The sequence below is a fragment of the Bos taurus genome, chromosome 17 (assembly GCF_002263795.3).
Source record: "Bos taurus isolate L1 Dominette 01449 registration number 42190680 breed Hereford chromosome 17, ARS-UCD2.0, whole genome shotgun sequence".
Taxonomy (NCBI): Eukaryota; Metazoa; Chordata; class Mammalia; order Artiodactyla; family Bovidae; genus Bos; species Bos taurus.
In genome coordinates this window covers 58,468,650-58,490,243 of record NC_037344.1, presented here as the reverse complement: position 1 = coordinate 58,490,243, position 21,594 = coordinate 58,468,650, and the positions used below count along the sequence as shown (strand labels likewise).

The window sequence follows — 21,594 nt, the reverse complement described above, 5'->3', positions numbered from 1 at the left end:
ACCAAAAATAAATAAATAAATAAATAAATATGTTAAAATGGGCCCCCTGGGACTCCTGCTGCAGTAGGGGTTGGCAGCCGAACCAACCATCAGAGAAGGAAGGCCCCAAAAGGCTGAGTCTCCCATCCACGGCACACAGTAATCATCACCATTGGACTGTCAGCCCCACGAGGACAGGAATGGTGTCTGCCCTGCTCACTGCAGTGTCCCTGCTTTTCCAGTGGCTGAAACAACTCAGAAGAGCCAGAATGTTCTGGAACCAACCGGAGCCCTGAGGACCCCACGTCATTCTGCTAACCATTTTCTTAGAGATACCATGCTGGATTCTTTGCACCATGCAGCCTTTGTTAAATTCTATAATGAATAAAATATTAGCCAACACACTTCAAAAGAAAAGGAGGGCGCCAGAAACCCCCCAGAAGGAGAACTCGGGAACAAAGCAAGCCCGCCGTGAGAGGCAAAAATAAATAAATGCATCATCATTACTGTCGTTTGATTGACATGTCTTGAATCATTTATGGCGAGCTCCGCCTCTTTCTAATAATATGGAAATGGGGAACATGTTGCTTTCTGTCATGATTATGAGTGCGTTTCAGAGCATGTTTGTAGGTGAGGGAGGGACGGATGTAGGTGGTGACACAGCCATTAAGGTGTGTGTAGATTTCAGCGGGCAACCACTGCGGGCTTCCTGCAGCGTGGTGGCCTCTGATGTCAGTGAGTGAAATGTCTCCTGTCCTTGTCAAAATGATCATCCTGTCATCCAGTATTTAACAAGTACACAATATGCACTAGGCCCTGTGCCGAACGCCCAGGACTCTGCAGGATCCTTTCTTCACTTTGCTGGGATGAAATGCTGCACAAACACCTACTCTGTGCTGGATGCCGTGCTGGATGCCGTGCCAATGGACAGTCAGTGAAAGAGTCTGGAGAGTGACACAGATGCACAAACAAGTAGCCACCTCTCCCACTGAAGTAGGGCTTATTCTTCTAAAACCAGGCTTCCTGTGCATTCACTCCTTTGATCCTTCCAGAAGTCCTAGTGGCCACCAGCTTGAGGATTCTTCTAGTCTCAGACTGATCCAGCTTGGGCTCCTGGCTCTGCCACTTACTGGGGAAAGTGACACACCCTTCTTAAGTCTCCTTTTCCTCCTCTGTAAAATGGGGTGCTGCCAGATAAAACATGAGCTCCCTTGTTAGTCTAAGTACATCCCAACCATTTCATGGGATGTGCTTATACTAAAAATACTCACTGTTCCTCTGGAACTCCAAATGAACTGGGTGCTAGCTGTTTTTGTTTTTTGCTAAATCGTGCAGTCCTGGAAGGGAAGACAGTGATAGTGACCAACGGATGCCTCTCAAGGGCAGTTAACACTCTCAGTTCCTCCCAGATCGGGGGCAGGGGAAGAGGAATATTGTTTCTATAAAGGGATTCTATGCAGAGCACCAGTAGCATCCTGGAACAACTTCTCACTCTCCACTCCCAAACCTTCGCATCAGGCAGACTCCTGGGTCCAGCAAAGTTGTAGGTAGACAATCCAGTTTGCTGTGAAGACTCACAGACTCTGCCAGTTGAAGAGACCCTTAACGATCGCCAAATCCACCTGTCTGGTTTTGCTGAGAGGGTCTGCAGAGGTTGGGTTATTTTCCCAAGGCTGGGGTCACAAACCCCGTTGCCAAAGGGGTCAGCCAGGAGAAACAAATGGTATCCAAGATGACGAGGAGTGGTAGGGAATGTGGCAAACTGGAGAGAAGGGGCTCCTCTAACGAGGCAACAGCAACAGCCTGTTTCCCAGAGCCATAAGGGAATGGGTGCTCAGAGTGATGAACGCCTCTAAAATTCTCCTGAGTGCTCGCTTCAGCAGCGCATATACTAAAATTCTCCTGAGGAGCTGGAAATATGCATGTCTGTTTCATGTGAAATCTCTTGGTTTTGAAATGTTGGCACCTATTGGAAATTCTTAAGAACACTGGAAGGGCCAAGGAAAATATGTCAGCAAGCCAAACTGGGCCCTGGGGTCACCACGTGCAATCTCTGGCCTATGGCCCCTTGGGACATGGGAAGCACAGCCAGGCTTCCTGGGCCAAGGTCATTTCTATCACGCCAGCAAAAGGCCACGACTCGAGAGGAGGGAGACAGAAGTGGAAATACTGGAGGAACGGCCAGCAGCTCCTACCCAGAGCCTCCAGTGTGAGTTAGAGTGGGAAATCTCAGGCACCAGTGTTATTTTGTTTTAATTGCGATGGAATTCAAGACCATACAATGAACACTTGTAAAGTGTTCAGTTCAATGGCACTGAGTACATTCAAAAGGTCGTGCAACCAACCTGATCTAGTTTCAAAATGTTTTGGTCACCCCCAAAAGGAAATTCTGCACCTGTTAAGTGGTCACCCCCTCCCCATCCTCCCCTCCCTCCAGCCCTTGGCAACCACTACTCTGCTTTCTAGCTCTATGGATTTACCGATTCTGTGCATTTCAGATGGATGGAATCCTACAACATGGGGCCTCTGGTGACTGGCCCCTTTCGTTTAGCATCATGCCTTCAAAGTTCTTCCAAATTGTAGCATGTATCAGTGCTTCATTCCTTCTTATGGCTGAATAGTATTTCATTGTCTGGATGGACCACATTTTGCTTATCTGCCTATTGATAGCTAAGTGGGTATTTTCACCTTTCAGGTGTGGTGAACAATCTCAAGGCTCACTTTTTGAGGGGAGGTAACCCCACGCTGGTGTTCAGGGACACAGAGCCCCACTGGACCCACTGTGTGCAGCAGCACGTGCCTAGGGCCCACAAAACTGTCTTCACTCCTTTGAAAATCAGAAGCAAAAAACCCTGACTTTCAGAGTTGAAGAAAATGTTTTACTTTTGAATTTGGCCTGGATTATATTTGTCTTTATACCAAAGCAGCCACAAAACATAATTATGGAGGAAGAAACCCACAAAGGCACAAGTGACTACGGCACTCAAAAGTGGTCCTGCAGGGACACAGAACAATTAAGGACCTGGAGTTAGAGAGACCGGAGGGGGCTCCTCGTTCTCCTCCGACTCGCCAGCCTTGTGGGTGTGTGCCCAGGGGCCAGGTTCTTTGCCCTGTTCAAATGTGGCATTCCTCACTGCCAAGACAGGGCCTGGCATTCAGTAGGTACTCACTAAGTACTTTTTGAAAGGATTCATTAACCTAACACGAGTCACCGAGTTCTCTGCGCCTTGATTTCCTCATCTGAGACATGAAAAAAATAATCTGGATCTCTGAGGGTGGCTGAGAGGGTGAGAAGGCTGTGCCCGGTGCCAGGAAGGGAGAAGGCCTTAAAGAATCCACTTCCTTCCCTTTGTTTTTTTTGGCAGGGTGGGGGCAGGGTGAAGTTGATAGCCGGCTTAAAAGAAACAGTCTCCATCAAACCCAAGGTACATTTGCTCTTGTCTCTCTGAGCAAATATATCAGGTATTTCGACATCTTGGCTGAAGATCCCAGGGTCTTGCGAGCGGGGGTGATTAGCAGGCAAAACCACAAAGAAAACGTCGAGGAAAATGATGCCAGAGAGAAACAAGTACTAACAGGGAAGGGCCAGTGAGGGAGTGAGTGAGTGTGTGTGTGTATGTGTCTGTAAATGCATTGTGTGTCCGCGTGAGAACTGTGTGTGCTTGTGAGTACATATGTGTGCATGTGTACGCGAGCACATGTGTGTACACACATGGTGGGAAGAGGCAGTGGCAGGGAAGGGGAGGGAGGGAGAGAATAGCCCTGTGATCACAGACACGGGAATTCTGCTTTGACTTTAGGTTGAGGCTGCACATTCCTGGGGCAGGCCTCCGGTGGGGTCTGAGAGCGGGAAATGACCATATCTGGTGTTTTGTCTTGATGAGAGGAAATTCTTTGCCCAGGGCAACAGCCCCCCTGGGGTGTGCCCTCCTCTGTGGGTGACTGGGAACTCAAGAGAGCCAGAGCCCAGGATCCTCTTCAAACCCAATTTGCACGAGAAATCAATGTGGTTTTATTTTATTTTTGTTGTTGTTGTTCTTTTTCTTCAGGCCCTGAGATGCCAAGACCCTCAAGTAAATAATAATGATGCTTTTCAGACCAGGATTTCAAACTGCTTAGCTGTGATTAGTCTTCTTTTTAAACACAGAAAAACTGAGGTGATTTGAAGGAATCCACTGACAGGTCAAAGGGAGGCTCAAGGAAGCCTTGGCCCCATGCTGGGCCCCACTTACCTGAGGGCAAGGAGGCCCTGCTGGTTTCTGGACAGAAGTAAACTGAGTCTCTTATTGATGTCTCCAGGGCAAAGCCCTGTAGGCCAAGGAGGCAGGCTGCAAGATCAATTCTGGAAGGCCCTTCTATGGTCAGCTTTGTCCAGAGGCATCCGTGTGTCATGGAGTAAGAGGCAGCTTACTGGTTGGAATAAGGTTTGAGTCCTGTGACAGGAACCTCAGTTTTCTCATCTGTGAAATGGGGATAGTGTCCTTAGGCACAGGGTTCATTAAGGACTAATTAGATGTGGGAGAGTGTAGCGCAGTATATGGTGCAGAACCAAGCAGTGATAATCATAAGAATCATAATACCACCATCGTCATCATCATCTCCCTGTGAAAAGACTACTTCCCTAGCAGTGGAGATCCCAAGAATCTCAAAGATCTGAGGGGGCTAAGAAAACTCACCCCACACTCCTGGACCCTTCAGGCCACTGCTGCTAAGGGAGGAGAGCAATTCCATAGAAACAGCGACAAGATTTCCTGGTAAGCTCACTGTCTCCTAGATTCCTGGGGAGCCTTGGAGATGTGGGCTGAAGAGGTTCTGAGAACCCCTGTATCAAGAATGTCTGACTTCAATATAGAACTTTTTTAAAAATTAATTAATTACGGGGTGTTGTTGTTGTTGTTGTTGTTGTTGCCACACCACATGGCTGTGAGATCTTAGTTTCTCAGCCAGGGATCAAACCTGGGCCCTCAGCAGTGAAAGCTCAGAGTCCTAACCACTGGAGGGCCAGGGAATTTCCAAGATGGAACTTTCAAAAATTTACTCTCTAAAGGATCTGGACTAAGACTGTGTGTCTGCAGACCCTGAAACTGATGATCGGCTTGATGGGAGCAGGTATCCTGGAAAGGAACTGAGTTTGGAGGGAAACCCAGAGTTCTACAGACCTGTGTTCCAATCCCCTCTCTGCTAAATCTCAGCTGTGTGGGCCTGAATAAACAACGCTGCGGTAATACACTCTCTTGGGATGACAAATATCAGGCTGCAGGCCTCACAGTAAGAGGCCCCAAATGGCAGCTCTGTTGGTTGGATCAACGCAATCAGTAAATGGACTGGTTTGAGACGATTGAAATGATAATGGTGAGTTGGGGAGCGGGGGTTGGGGGGGGGATGGGGGGGTGGGGGCGGTGTTTAAGTCCTCAGATGCTTACAAAGAACCACCTATGTGCCAGGTCCTGGGAAATGGGACCGGGCCACTGTCTAGGAGAGGATCCAGGAATGGTGGTAACAAATGTAGTCTGTTCACCATGTCCAAGCCGAGGCTGACATATCCCTCTCCAGTGCTTCCATGGTAAGATGGGCCTCTGGGAAGAGTAGACCCAACCCCAGAGTCTTGGAACTGCTGTGGTGGTCCCTGGAGACACGGGGTGACAGGGGACGGCTTTCTGATCCCAGATGAACAAACAAGAATAGAAGAAAAACCTTGCCAAGTTGTCAAGTTGGGAGGGCATCCCTGACAGTTGAACCTAGGCTTGGAAGACTGAGGTGCAGCCTGGTTCCTCGGGAGCCTATGAGGTAAGATGACTCGCCCAGCATCATGCCATTGGCACAAGGACCTCTGGGCCACCAGCTACCAGTTAAGAAGTCCCCAGGGGCTGTTTCCTGACAGAAATGGGCCTCTCTGCTCTTATGTTCAACCTGCAGCTGCAGAGGCCCGCAGGATTGCTTGAGGAAGGTTTCTGAGGAAAAGGAAGGGGGAAAGAAGGGGCTGGTCATTTGGCCTTGGGTCTCTGGGCCCACTAAAGGTTCTCATGGGTTTCTCTCTGATCAGGGATCAGGAAGCAGCCTGGTCCTACAGAGGAGATGAGTGGGGATGAAGTCAGGACAATGGAGGACAGGGGGTGCAGGCGGCCTCCCCCACCTCTCCCAGTAAGGATGCATCTTCCAACAGGAAGCTGCCCAGGACTCAGTATCTGGCTGGAGCCATGGTCTAACAGCTGTGTGGGCATTATAAATCTCTCTCTTGGAGATGAGGCTCCGAGGCTCTCGATGGATCCTGCTAATGGTAAATCTGTCAGTGCCCACAGCGCGAGACCTGGACTCAGAGCATCAAGGTGAGACTGTCTGCTTCCCTCAAGCCTGTTTATTGCACATGCTGTCTATTTCTCTCCAAACGTGGAGGGCTGTCACCTTCTTCATTGAAAGTGTCAAGGGAGTTTTAACTGCAAGGTAGACTGTGCTTCAGGTCCAGCTGAAATGCCTCTAAAGCCAAAGTTTCACCTAAAAACTTTCTGCCAGAAGGGACCCTTCTTCTGCAAGACCCTGGGTGATTTGGATGAGTTTAGGCCAGACAGTGTGTGTCCCTTGGGTATTGTGGAGGTTTGTGTGGTTTTTAATTGTTTGCTTTTTCGGTGCAGCCTAGCTTTAAATCTTCACTTTCAAAAAAAAAAAAAAGTGGTCATTAGCCTTATTTTGATTTAGAGGATGGGAAATCAAAAGTTCAGGCCCCTGATTTATCACCTCATAGATGTATGTCTTTGAACAATCCCTTCATCTCTCTTACATTGCTCATTGTAGAAAGACGATAATAAAGTCTTATTGGTTGGGTACGAGGATGAAATGAGATACTCCATCCATCAGAGCTTTAGTTGGAAACATCCATTGTTACTGCTGATAAATCAACTCCTTGAGAAACAAAAAGCTCTGATTTGTAGCACTTGCCAATTTCCATAGTGTAAACACTCCCATTACTGACACTTGCAAGCTACCAACATGACATTGCTGAATAAAGAGCTGGGAAGAAGAATGAACCATTGGTCCTTCTGTACTGAGCGGAGGCTCCTTAATGCATCCCTGAAGACAACAGACACAAACTCTGTCTAATTGTATCACGAAATAAATGAGTCCCAAGGATAGGGGGTAGCTTGCAGAATTTCCAGTTGGTGAATTTAGCCTGGAGTTTGTGCAGGCAGAAGTTACATCCTAAATTACCCACAAAGCTACTGTCCAATAATGATGTTGCTACTGTCCCCTCTGGCACAGATACAGTAACACGCCCCATTGTCACTAACAATTCTGGACACTGGCCAATGCCACGAAATCTGCAGCCACTGATAGCCCTGAAAATACCATGGTGCTGTGCTGTGCTTAGTCACTCAGTCATGTCCGACTCTTGCGACCCCACAAACTGCAGCCCACCAGGCTCCTCTGTTCGTGGGATTCTCCCAGCAAGAATACTGGAGTGGGTTTCCATGCCCTCCTCCAGGGGATCTTCCCAACCCAGGGATTAAGCCCGGGTCTCTAACATTGCAGGCAGATACCATCTGAGCCACCAGGGAAACCCTGAAATACCACAGAACTGCCCCTAATGCCATCCTTGCCAGCATGGAGAAGGCCCTGGGAGAGGTGTGGCCCCTGCTTCCTCCCACCATTAGCTTCCATTTAACACAGGAATGTGCATCTGATTGGTAGAGTCAAGTCGTATGTCTCTGCCTAGCTGCAAGGGAAGCTGGGAAAGTGAGTTTATTAGTTTCTTGTGGCTGCTCTAACAAATAACCAGCAATCAGGTGGTTTGAAACCACAGAAGTTTGTTCTCTCACAGTTCTACGGACCTGAAGTCCAAATTCCAGGTGTTTGCACAGCTTCCCTTCCTCTGGAGTTTCTAGGACAGAATTCTTTCCTGCCACTTCTAACTTCTGGTGGCTGTTATCATTCCTTGTGGCTACATCACTCCAGTCTCTGCTTCTGTCTTCACATGGCCTTTCCCACTTTTCTGTGTCTCCCCTCTGTGTGTCTCTTTATAAGGATATCTGCCATTGGATTTAGGGCCCATTTGGATAATCCAGGAAGACATCATCTCAAGATCCTTAACTTAAGTGCTTCTGAAAAGACCCTTTTATCAAATCAGATCAGATTCACAGATTCTGGAGGTTTAGGGTGTGGACATATCTTTGGGTATCACTATTCAACCCACTTGCAGTGAGTATCTGTGTTTTTCAGGTTCTCTGGCAAACAGTGAGCCCTACCTCATTAGATGGGAGATTCCTGAATTATAAAATGGGGGTTCACAGGCTGGGCAGTCAGAAAAACATCCAATGTCTTCTAGAACAGGGGTCACGGCATTTTTTCAGTAAAGAGTCAGAGGGTAAATATTTTCAGCCTTGAGGGTCATACGGTTAACTACTCAACTCTGTCCTTGTGGCATGGAAACAGCCACAGACATTCTGTAAACAAATGGAGGTGGCTGTGTTCCAATAAAACTTTATTTACAAAAACAAGTGTCTGTTTCAATTTGGCCCAAGGGCTATAGATTGCTGACCCCTGTTCTAGAACATGAAGGAGTGCTTAGGAAGTATTGACTGAGTCTTCAATCCTCAGCATGTTTGAAATGTATTGAACATGGAGGACAGAACCAGGACAGAAATTAATAAACAACTAAAATGTATCACTAATGCTCTGTGACCCACACTTTTGAATATGCAAGGGTGAAGAGCTGTAGTATCTAACTGAAAAAAAAATCCAGTTTTACCTGTTTTAGAGCCTAGTACTAAATAGGGGCCACATTTTGATTCTGGTTTCATACCTAGTGACAGCATCCTGACCCAACCAGAGACCAGGGAGGAGTGTGGAGGATTTACACAAATGAACTCCATCAGAGGAGCACTGGGGGCAGGAGTCCAGCACTTCCTGCTGGCAACAGAGAAGAGCCACAAATGCCTCCACGAAGGGTGAATCACATGAAATCCAGATTTCTACCTTTAAGATGGTAAAAACAGCACAGAAAACAGTGTCTGAAGGGCAAAAGGGCAAGGTTGATGCTTATAGTAAAACGACAAAACAAAACAGTCTGGCTTTGAAGGCCAACAGACCCAGGTCCTTATCTCAGCTCCTCAGTCACCCAGTACAGCCCCTGAGTAGGTCTCTTTACCTCTCCAAGCCTTGATTTCCTCATCTGTAAGATGGGAAGAGTTAGATCCATCCCACCCAATGGTTAAAAGGATTGAAGGGGACAATTTTCATAAAATACTGTAGCACCCAATGAACGCTCAGTAACTAACACTCGGCAAATTCCTGACAAGTCTGGAAATTAGAAGTGGATTTTCGAAGTCTGCACACCAGAACATATATGGTGAAGAAAGCATACTCCTTCAAAGGAGGTCCCCGGGAAGCCCGACCCTTGGCCGGCTGGCCTGCCCGTGGAATAGCAGCCCTGGCAGGGTACTTTGGGAACTGGCTGCTGATGAGCCTTCGGCGCCTCAACAATTTGTCCTGACTTTCCTCAGCGGCCAGCAGGTCCTCAGTCTTGGAGAGTGGACTGCTTTCTGGATGGAGCCCAAGGTTAAATGGAGCCAGGTCTGATGAACAAGGTAGGAAGGAGATGAAGCTGGCTGGGATCACTTTGGATGAGAAAATATCTTGATTGCAAAATAATGAGCAGGGGTGACTTGGAGCCTTTCTCTGAAGGAAATCCCCAGAGAGGAGTTCCAAAAGGGCTTTAAGCATTGGGAGCTTTCCTGGAATAAGTGAGTAAGTCCCTGGAGGGGTGGCTATGGCAGGGGAAACACTTGTTTGGAAGGGCTAGTACTGGGGTATTGGCGGGGGAGGGGTGTCTCTGTATGTTACAGTTGTATCTTGTAAGATTCATTCATTCAACATTTGATAAGCAGTAGGGGCTCCCCTCGTGGCTCAGATGGTAAAGAATCTGCCTGCAATGCAGGAGACCCTGGTTTGATCCCTGGATCAGGAAGATCCCCTGGAGAAGGGAATGGCAACCCACTCCAGTATTCTTGCCTGGAAAACCCCATGGACAGAGGAGCCTGACGGGCTACCACAGGATGTGACTGAGTCACTAACACACTCTAAGGCTAAGGCCCTGTCCTAGGCACTGGGTGTGGTGATGATATGCTTTCCTCCTTACTCTCAGATTACAGCCACAAACAGACATTATCGCAACTTTTGTGCTATGCTTAGTTGCTCAGCCATGTCTGACTCTTTGCGACTCCATGGACTGTAGCCTGCCAGGCTTCTCTGTCCATGGGCATTCTCCAGGCAATGTCACTGTGATCTTTGCAAATGGTCCCTCTGGAGTTGTGCAGTGCACAACCTGTAGAAAGGTACATGGCAGCCTTGCTTGAATGGGAGAAAAAAACAAGGGTGTGAGTTATACGTGTAGGCTCAGGGAGACACTTGGTCTGGATCACTGAGGATGTGAAGGCGTTTTCAAGGGAAAAGGGGTGGGGAAAGGGAAAATCAGACTCAGGGACATTATGTACTAAAGCTCCAGGGGGAGGGCAAGGTGGGTTCTGAGAACACTGAGACATCTGCTAGATTTGGGGAGGAGGCAGGCCAGCAGGCTGGGGGCAAGGAGGTTGAGGGGACTGACTTCCTGCACATGAGTCAAGATCCCCCAGGAGCTTCTGGGGGAGTCAGAGAGGCTCTTGAATGTCAGACATTCCATTCCTCTGAGTTGGCCTCTGCTGGAGGGAAAGATGCAAGGAAGCACACTGGCCTTCTTAAGTGTGGCACAGATCAGGTCTGGATACCAGCTCTGTGTGTTCTCCAGTCAGTCACTTAACCTCTCTGAGCAGGAGTTTCCTAATCTGCAAAATGGAGGTCACAGTAATGCTGGGGGTTGGGAAATTTGGCAAGATTCAAAGTCAGAGATGCAACAGGTGCTGTAAACGTTCTTTCCTTTCCTTTCCAAGTTGTGGTCTCAGTCAACCTTTGTTTAGGGACGGAAACCGATACTTAGGGTGCTGACAGCACCAGCCCTCTGTAGGCTGAGCAGGTAGGAGACAATTCTCTTTCAGAAAGTCTCCCTAGATAGTTGGCACAAGTCTCCACATTTCCTTCATTAACATGAGCATTAGAGAGCACTTTCTCTGTGTTAGGCAGGCCCTTGCTCCTCTGTGATTTTTTTTTTTTAATGCAAATCTGCCCCTTTGAGTCCCCAGTACCTGAAGGTAAGTGACTTTTATCAGTGTTCCATCTACCCTAGAGTAGAAGGGTGGGGCCCAGAGAAATGAGGATTGCACATCTGAAATGGAGAAGGTGGGGGTTGCTTCCCCCATCCCCACCCCAGATAGCAAGGAAGCTCCTGGGATTGGAATACGGAAGGAAGAGGGGAAAGAGCTCTGAGGGCATATTAAATGCCTCCTCTATCCCCACCCTCTCTCTGCATGGTACTGTGTAGGGTGACTTGTGTGGAGTTACACAGACACTCTGCATACCCTGGGTGAGCTGTGTGCTGGGCTAGGATTGTAAACACCAGAGAGCCCTCAGGGACTTACTGTCTGGATGGGAAAACATCATCAACAGTTAAGTAAGGCATGGAGGCCAAGGTGATGTTGCAACGGTAACTGTGATGGCTAGGGCTTTCCAGCTGCTGCTGCTGCTGCTGCTGCTAAGTCGCTTCAGTTGTGTCCGACTCTGTGCGACCCCATAGACGGCAGCCCACCAGGCTCCCTCGTCCCTGGGATTCTCAAGGCAGGAGTACTGGAGTGGGTTGCCATTGCCTTCTCCGTGGGCTTCCCAGGTGACTCAGTGGTAAAGAATTTGCCTCCCAATGCCAGAGACATGGGTTTGATCCCTGGGTTGGGAAGATTCTTTAGAGGAGGAAATGGTAACCAACTCCAGTATTCTTGCCTGGGAAATCCCATGGAGAGAGGAGCTTGGAAGGCTACAGTTGCAGAGGGGGACACAACTTAGCAACTAAACAACAATAAATTGTGATGGCTACCTGTTACTGAGCATTTACTGAGCCTGGCCCTATGCTAAGAACCTTGCTACTTATTATCTCCACCTTGAGGTGGCTATTAGTAACCACTTTTTGCAGATGAGGAAACTGAGTCTCCCAAGGTCAGAAAGCTGGCAGGTGGCAAAGACTAAAAAAACCTAAATTCTCCCCTGCTGTGTTATTTGGCCTGAACTGGAAAATCAGCCCACCTGTGTGAGTTCAAGTAGGGATTTCCCTCTGTTACCTTTCATTGCCTTTCATTGTAACATTTTGGAAATAGAACCCTATTTTGTTTTGAGAGCGTTTATTGTCTCATTCTGAAGACTGCATCAGAAACCCTCAGGGGTCCCCTCTTAACCACAGGATTCTTCCCAAGACACCCTCCCCACTGCACTGTCTCCCCTTCTTTGTGTGGGTGGGTCTACCATGGGGAAGAGAAAATTTGAAATCAGAAATACTGCAACATAAAAGTATGTATGAAATAAAGCCTCCCGTTAGGTGCAAAACGTAGAAACATGCAAATTTCTGCAGTCAAAAGAAAAAGACATCAGTAATTGCATCATTTCAAAACCGAGTGGCTCGAGTGAAATTTAAACAGTGGCGCACAGTTGCCATGTGTTAGAGACGTTTTAATGGATATAAACAGACAGGCTTACCACCCCTTTCAGGGCTATGCTTGGATTAGTTGAGGTTTTTATTATGTAAAGATCTTCAAGAATACATTCCTTTTAAATCTGTGACCTCCCTCATGACTATTGTGTTTGTGTATAAAAATATGTAACCCATATAAATTATGGGTCCCCATATGGCTCCTTCTATGACTTAGTTGTATGTGAAGAACTACCGTCTAGCTATCAAACAATAATCAAATCCTTACTGTATGGAGTCCAAACCCCATGGCAACACTGAATACAAGCTGTCCCATCCTTCCCCCATTCTTGCATCTCCCATTCCAAACTCCTAAACTCCCAGACAGCATGTCCTTTCTCATTGTCCCAGCTCTTAGATATGTAAATGAAATTAGTTTCTCTACCAAGTCCTCTCCACCTTCCTCTTTTGTCCCATGTCTGCATTGAATGGAGGTTCTTCTGAGTCTCCAGGCTCAGGTCTAAGAACTGGGCTGACAAACACTCTTAGGGGAAAGAGGGAAGGAGGTGGAAATACCAGTGCTGGTAGGTTGTAGATTCTAGTAATGATTACCCCTCAGTCTTATCTCTGCACTCTCCCCCCGCCTCACCATACCTTGCTGATTCCTGGGTAGGGGTAATCCCCCAAATACACCCACTGCCCATCTTAGGCTGCCCTCTCTGTCTGACTTGCCCATCCGCTCCATCTTCAGGAGTCCACTCTTGCATGGTTTCTTCTGTGACCCATCCCCAGCACCCCTTACTGCCCTCCACCCCAGGCACACTCAGCCCCTCTTTCCTCTGGATTTCACCCTTGACACACCTACATTCTTGACAACCACCTGCAATGGTTTGTTTACAGGTCAGTTTTATCTCTAGGTGGTGACCTCCCAGAGAGCAAGGACTAACTCATTTTAATGCCTCCATCCTCAGCACTGAGCCCTGCAGACATAGTAGGTGCTCCACAGATGTTGTTGCTGTTGTTTAGTTCCTAAGTCGTGTCCGACTCTTTGCAACCCCATGGACTACAGCACGCCAGGCTCTTCTGTCCTCTACCACTCCCCAGAGTCTGCTCAAATTCACATCTATTGAGTCAGTGATGTTATCTAACCATCTCATCCTCTGTCACCTTCTTCTCCTTTTGCCTTCAGTCTTTCCTATCATCAGGGTCCTTTCCAATGAGTTGGCTCTTCCCATTAGGTGGCCAAAGTATTCGAGCTTCAGTGTCAGTCCTTCCAATGAATATTTGGGGTTGATCTCCTTTAGGATTGACTGGTTTGATCTTGTAGTCCAAGGGACTCTCAACAGTCTTCTCCAGCACCACAGTTTGAAAGCATCAATTCTTTGGCACTCAGCCTTCTTTATGGTCCAATTCTCGTATCTATATGTGACTACAGGAAAACCATAGCTTTGACTATATGGACTTTTGTCAGCAAAGTGCTGTCTTTGCTTTTTAATACACTGTCTAGGTTTGTCATAGCTTTTCTTCAAAGGAGCAAGTCTGTTAATTTCATGGCTTCAGTCAGCATCCGCAGTGATTTTGGAGTCCAAGAAAATAAAATCTGTCTCTGTTTCCACATTTCCCCCTTCTACTTGCCATGAAGTGATGGAACTGGATGCCACGTTCTTAGTTTTTTGAATGTTTCAAGCCAGCCTTTTCACTCTCTTCAGCCTCATCAAGAGGCTCTTTAGTTTCTCTTCACTTTCTGCCATTAGAGTAATATCATCTACATATCTGAGGTTGTTGATATTTCTCCCAGCAATCTTGAGTCCAGCCTGTGATTCATCCAGCCCAGTATTTTGCATGATGTACTCTGAATAGAAGTTAAATAAGCAGGGTGACAATATACAGCCTTGACTACTCCTTTCCCAATTTTGAACCAGTTCATTGTTTCATGTAAGTTTCTAACTGTTGCTTCTTGACCTGTATACAGGAGATATAGGAGACAGGTGAAGAGGTGTGGTACTCCCATCACTTTAAGAATTTTCCGCAGTTTGCTGTAATACACAGTCAAGGCTTTAGCGTAGTCAATGAAGGAGATGTTTTTCTGGAATTCACTTGTTTTCTCCGTGATCCAACAAATGTTTACAATTTGACCTCTGGTTCTTCTACCTTTTCTAAAGCTGGCTTGCACGTCTGGAAGTTCTCAATTTACATACTGCTGAAGCATAACCAAAGGATTTTGAGCATATCCTTGTTAGCATATGAAATGAGCACAATTACATGGTAGTTTGAACATTCTTTGGCATTGCCCTTCTTTGGGACTGAAATGAAAACTGACCTTTTCCAGTCCTGCAGCCACTGCTGAGTTTTCTAAATTTGCTGACATATTGAGTGCAGCACTTTAACAGTATCATCTTTTAGGATTTAAAATAGCTCAGCTAGAATTCTGTCACCTCCTCTAACTTTGGTCATGGTGATGCTACCTAAGGCACATTTGACTTCACACTCCAGTATGTCTGGCTCAAGGTGAGTGACCACATCATTGTGGTTATCTGGTTATTAAGACCTTTCTTATATGGTTCTTCTGTGTATCTTGCTACCTCTTCTTAATGTGCTCATCCTTGCATGAAATGTTCTGTTGATATCTCCAATTTGGTTGAAGAGATCTCCAGTCTTTCCCATTCTGTTGTTTTCCTCTTTGCATTGCTCATTGAAGAAGTCCTTCTTATCTCTTCTTTCTATTCTCTGGAATTCTTCATTCAGTTGAGTATATCTTTCCCTTTCTCTTTTGTCTTTTGCTTCTTTTCTTCCCTCAGCTATTTGTAAAGCCTCATAGACAACCACTTTGCCTTCCTGCATCTCTTTTTCTTGGGGATGGTTTTGGTTACTGCCTCCTGTACAATGTTGGGAACCTCTGTCTGTAGTTCTTCAGGCAATCTGTCTACCAGATCTAATCCCTTGAATCTATTCATCACCTCTACTGTATAATCAAAAGGGATTTGATTTAGGTCATACATGAATGACCTAGTGGTTTTCCCTACTTTCTTCAATTTATACCTGAATTTTGTAATATAATATATTTATAATCTGAGCCACAATCAGCTCACAGTCTTGTTTTTGCTGACTGTATAGAGCTTCTCCATCTTTGACTGCAAAGAACACAAATCTGATTTTGGTACTGACCATCTGGTAATGGCCATGTGCAGAGTTATCTCTTGGGTTGTTGCAAAGAGGTGTTTGCTATGACCAGTGTGTTCTCTTAACAAAACTCTGTTAGCCTTTGCCCTGCTTCATTTTGTACTCCAAGGCCAAACTTGCCTGTTATTCTAGGCATCTCAACTTCCTACTTTTGCATTCCAATCCCCTGTGATGAAAAGAACATCTTTTTTATTTTTTGGTGTTATTGGTCTTCATAGAACTAATCAACTTCAGGTACTTTGGCATCAGTGGTTGGGGCTTTGACTTGGATTACTGTGATGTTGAATGGTTTGCCTCAGAAATGAACTGAGGATCATTTTGTCATTTATGAGACTGCACCCAAGTATTGCATTCTGGACTCTTCTGTTGACTGTGAGGGCTACGCCATTTCTTCTAAGGGATTGTTACCCCTGCTGCTGCTGTTGCTGCTAACTCGCCTCAGTCGTGTCCAACTCTGTCCGACCCCATAGACAGCAGCCCACCAGGTTCCCCCATCCCTGGGATTCTCCAGGCAAGAACACTGGAGTGGGTTGCCATTTTCTTCTCCTAGTAGTAGATATAATGGTTATCTGAAATTCACTCCACAGATATCACAATATAACAGAAAGGCTTTCGGCATTCCAGACTTGAAAAGGAAAGTGAAAAGGAAACGTTCCGAGCATAGCGGCTGATATTCCTCTGGGAAAGGCGCAGCACAGGCTGACCGCCCAGTTCCTCACTGGTGCTCTCTTGTACATTCTGGGTGAGTAAGCAGCACCCTTGGTGTGCTCCGTCCCCAAAGACAGCTGAGCAAACAGCTTGCTCTTTTGCAGTTGGCGGTGCCCCTGCTCACATCCAAAGGCAGGGTCATCTCCCCTCTGCTTCAGTCAGGGCTGGCCTCAGGATAGAATGCAGCAGAAGTGAGGTAGGTCAACATCCAGACCTCAGCCCTATGAAGTCTTTCAGCTTCACTGTTCACCACATCAAGAAGCTCAGGCTATCCAGCTGGAAAGGCCACACAGAGGAAAACCAAGCACCCCGGCAGACAGCCAACACCACTACCAGACAGGGGAGGGAGGGCATCTTGGATCTTTTAGACCCAGCCATGCTCCCAGGAGAGTGTAGCCACATAAGTTGAAGAACTGCCCAGCAGGACCCCTCCTGAATTCCTGACCCACAGAATCAGGAGCAACAAAACAGCCGTTGTTAACATTTAAAGCATCTGTGTCTCGGGATGGTTTGTTATGCAGCAGTAGATAACTTACACATTAATATTTTTCTGAATGGGCAAAAAAATTGGTGGTGTGGGTTTCTGTGACTTTTGAGTTGGGAGCTAGAGAGGGTATGACTAGAATTCTAGCTTTGCTATCTGTATGTGCTTGTTTGCTTGCTTTTTAGCTTTAAAATATGGAAGGGTCCCTTAACCCAGTGATCACAATCAGCATCACCAGAATGGGGCAAATTGATAAAGATGCATTGGGAAGAATGCAAGACATTTCTATGATCATCCAGCCAAAAGTGTAACACCTGAAAATAATCACAAAGAAATATCTGACAAACCAAACTGAGGGGGCATTCTATAACATAACTGACCACTTCTCTTAAAAATTATCAATGTCTTGGGACTTCCCTGGTGGTCCAGTGGCCAAGACTCCATCCTCCCAATGCAGAGGACCTAGGGTTGATCCCTGATCAGGGAACTAGGGCTTCTGTGGTGGCTCAAATGGTAAAGAATCTGCCTGCAGTGCAGGAGACCCTGGTTTGATCCCTGGGTTGGGAATATCCTCTGGAGAAGGGAATGGCAACCCACTCCAGTATTCTTGCCTGGAGAATCCCAAGGACAGAGGAGCCTGCCAGGCTACAGTGCAGGGAGTTGCAAAGAGCTGGACACAACTGAACAGTAACGCTTTCAGTTTCTTTCAGGGAACCAGATCCCACATGCTGCAATTTAAAATTCCAGATGCCGCAACTAAGACCCATCGCAGCCAAATAAATAAATATTACAAGAAAATCATCAATGCCTTGAAAGAACAAAGAAAGACCGAGGAACACTTCCAGATTAAAAGAGGCTGAGCGATATGAACTGAATGCCACGTGGGGTCCAGGGTTTCCTTGTGTTATAAAGGACACTGCTGGGACAAATGGCAAGATCCATGTAAAACAGACAAGAATGCTGTTTTGGTGTTCATTCCCTGATTTTGGTAATCATATTGGAAGATATCATATTGTAAGAGAATGTCATCTGCTTTTAGGCAATACACGCTAAAGTATTCAGAGGTAAAAGCAGTATTATGTCTGCAGCTTACTGTGAAACAGTTCTAAAAAAAAAATCTTCCTCTTCTATGTATATCTATCTAGAGAGAAATGGAAAAGAATATGGCAAATGTGATAAAGTGTTTACATTTGGGGAATCCAGGTGAAGGGTGTGTGGGAATTCTTTGTACTGTCCCTGCTGCTTTTTTGTAAGTCTGAAATTGTATTTAGATAAAAAGTAATGAAAAAGAAAGAAGTAGATTGCAGTGGGTGCATGGTTGCCCCCCAAAAGAGGAAAAACTGACCTGCAGTAGGGGCGGGACTGTCCCTGGAAACGCCTGCCTCAGCTGACGCAGGCCCTGTTCCCGTCTCCCTCTGGTGGCTCGCAGGCCTGCCCTGCCCCACAGCCACAGCTAAACTCACCGTCTACCTCACTCACGCCCGGGCTTCTCTGAAGGCCAGGCTGGGTGTGGACAGGTCACGGGCCCTAAGAGGGCAGTCACAGAGAGTTTTCCCTGGGAACCCCTGGCTGTGGAGACACAGCTCCACCCTCCTTGCACATCTGGGTTTGGGGGACTCTATTCAGAGCCACAGAGCAGAGGACCACGGAGGTGAGGGGTCTACAGAGGCCCCCCGTCTGTCAGTAAGCATTGTGAAGAGTACATACCTCGGGCGGTCTCGCTGTTTCACCTGCCTGGGCTGGGCAGGGCTGAGAGGAGAGGGTCTTTATGGCCCAGAGGAAGGGCAATGTGGGCGGTGTTCACAGGATCTGGGCCGACCAAGCCTCCCAGGCTGAGTAGTGCCAACCGGGCATGTTTCTGGGCAGAGTTTCCTTCCGGAGGGGAGCTGGCTGGGCAGGAAAGAGCCAGGAGTTTGGGATCCAAGAGAGCCAAGAGGGCAGACTCTGACTCGCCCCTTCCTGGCTGGGTGACGCTGGCCCAGAGAAGTCTCCTGGCGCTGCGTGAGGGCCCTCATCTGCAAGGGAAATCATCAAACATACCCTGAGATGTGAATCAAGTGGTAAGACAGTGTCCAGCACAAAGGAGGGTCCATGCTTCGATTCTATTCACGTTTAAGCAGCATGGGCTCACAGCCAGGCACAGCAGGGATGTCCTGTGTGCCCCCCAGACCCTTGAGAGTGGACTCAAGGCCTTCCCCTCTTGCTTCTTCATCCTGATCTTCCCCCTCTTCTGTGCCAACATCACCACCAAAGCCCAGGTGCTAGAGCATTTGGGTTCAAATGTGAGCCTTGCCTTGGGGTGACTGAGGTTAAGTTACCTAACCTGTGTGTGCCTCGGTTTCCCTACCTGGTATAGTAATAGCATCCACCCCCTAGATTGTTCTGGAGATCAACTAAATTCATCCTTGCAAATAATAGTGAATGCTTGCATAGTGGTTACTATATGCCAGGCACAGATCTTCACTTTTAATTGGTGTCACCCCCATTTTACAGATGACAAAGCTGAGGCACTGAGAGACTACATAATTTGTCCATGGTCACACAGAGAATGAAAGGCAGAGCTGAAATCTGTGTCCCTAACCCCTGCTGTCTCCTGACGTGGGCATACAGTAAGTGCTCAATTCACGTCTGCTGTTACTGAGGCTCAGAGCCAGGGCCAGCTTCACAGGTGCACCACCTGCACAGTTCCACAGGGCCTGGCACTTAGAAGGGCTGCTGCTGCTAAGTCGCTTCAGTCGTGGCCAACTCTGTGCGACCCCAGAGACGGCAGCCCACCAGGCTCCCCGTCCCTGGGATTCTCCAGGCAAGAACACTGGAGTGGGTTGCCATTTCCTTCTCCAATGCATGAAAGTGAAAAGTGAAAGCCAAGTTGCTCAGTCGTGTCCGACTCTTGGTGACCCCATGGACTGCAGCCTACCAGGCTCCTCCGTCCATGGGATTTTCCAGGCAAGAGTACTGGAGTGGGGTGCCATCACCTTCTCCGACTTAGAAGGGCAATGCTTGTTAATGCCCTGTCACTGTCTTGAAGTTCTCAATAATGTTAACAGGAGTGCCCACATCTTCATTTTGCACTGGGCCCCGAAGATTCCATAGCCGGTCTTGCTTAGAATCTGACAGGACATGACCACCTCTTCCTCCTTCTTCGTCCCCCACCTAGACTGTGAGCCCCTTGGGCTCTGAGATACAGCTACTTATCTCTCCATCCACCTTATTCCTTGTCCAGCAGGTAACAGGTTCTCTTGTTCTAGCCAAGAGGGACAGAAGTGGCTAGAGTCATAGCTGTTGCCCCCACCCGTACTTCCTCTCAACGTCCTCAAGAAGAGTTTCCGGTCCCAGGAGCCTCAGGAACTGCCAGAGAATAAACTTTTCAAGGCGTGTGAAGACTCCCGGCCAGTGGCCACCCAAACCAGGTCTTTCCAGAATGGCCAGGGGAGGGGGGTACAGCCAGAAGACGGTGTAGATCGCTGCAACTGGGGAATCCCAGCCGGGCCTGAAAGACCCTAAGAAGCAGTTAATTATGATGCTGGCTCTGTAAACAGTGGCAGTGAGACCTGGCATAATGTGTAATTACACTGGTTGGAGCTAGAACTGGGCAGCGTTTTCTCCTGCGACGCTGGAGGTAACAAGTCCCCAAAGTGCAGGCTTGAGGTCAGGGCACAAAGGTAAACAAGACCCTCCCTAAGGGCAGGCAGGACTCAGTCCAAAGGTTCAAGTGCAGTAATGGTGGGGGTGAAAAGAATTTTTTCCTTCTTTTTTATATAGTGAGCAGGTAATGGGGGTAGGGGTGGAAGGGAGGACAGCACCTACTGTGTGTCAGTCTCTGTGCTCCATTGACATTATGAGAAAGGCATCTGGGGCCAGGCAGGGGGCTTGGGCATTTCTGGGACCGGGTGTCACACCTCTACAATCCTTGCCTGCCTGCCTTCCCCTCCTCCACACACATTTCTAATTACTGATACTTTAAAAATTGAGGTGAAATTCACATAACATACAATTAACCATGTTAAAAGTATACAATTCAGTGGCATTTAGTACATTCACAATCTTTTCTTTTTACAATTGAAGTACAGTGGATTTACAATGTTTCAGATATATAGCAAAGTGATTCAGTTATACATATACATATTCTTTTTCATATTCTTTTCATTATAGGTTATTACGAGACATTGAATATAGCTCCCTGTGGTATATAGTAAGTCCATGTTAGTAATGTGTACATTCACAACCTTGTGTAACCACCATCTCTACCAAGTTCCAAAATATTTTCATCACCCCAAGAGGAAATTCTGTACCTGTTACTCACTTACTCCCAGGCAACCACTAATTTGTTTTCCGTCCCTATGGATTTGCCTATTCTGGACATTTTTATACAGATAGAATCATATCACATGTGACCTTTTGGGGCTGGCTTCTTTCACATTCCTTCCTGCCTTCAAGGTTCATCCACAACTAGCATGCATCAATGCTTTATTACTTTTTATGGACAAATAATATTCCATTGTCTGCATCTGCCACATTTTGTTTATCCATTGGTGGACACTGGGTTATTTCTACTTTTTGGCTTTTACAAATAATGCTGTGAACATTTGTGGACAAGTTTTTGTGTGGACATGTTTTCAGTTCTCTTGGGTGAACTGAGGAGTGAGATGGCTGGGTCATAGGGTCACTCTAGATTGAGCTTTTTGCTGGTTTCTATGGCATATGGTGC

At 47.1% G+C, this 21,594-nt stretch overlaps 1 long non-coding RNA gene across 1 annotated transcript; it reads left to right on the top strand.

The window, feature by feature from the left end:
• The first annotated feature begins 8,675 nt into the window (after positions 1–8,675).
• Positions 8,676–18,599, top strand: LOC132342624 (uncharacterized). The gene is made up of 3 exons (XR_009491081.1): positions 8,676–9,557; positions 16,282–16,436; positions 17,587–18,599. It is a non-coding gene; the product is annotated as an uncharacterized lncRNA (long non-coding RNA).
• The last annotated feature ends 2,995 nt before the right edge of the window (positions 18,600–21,594 follow it).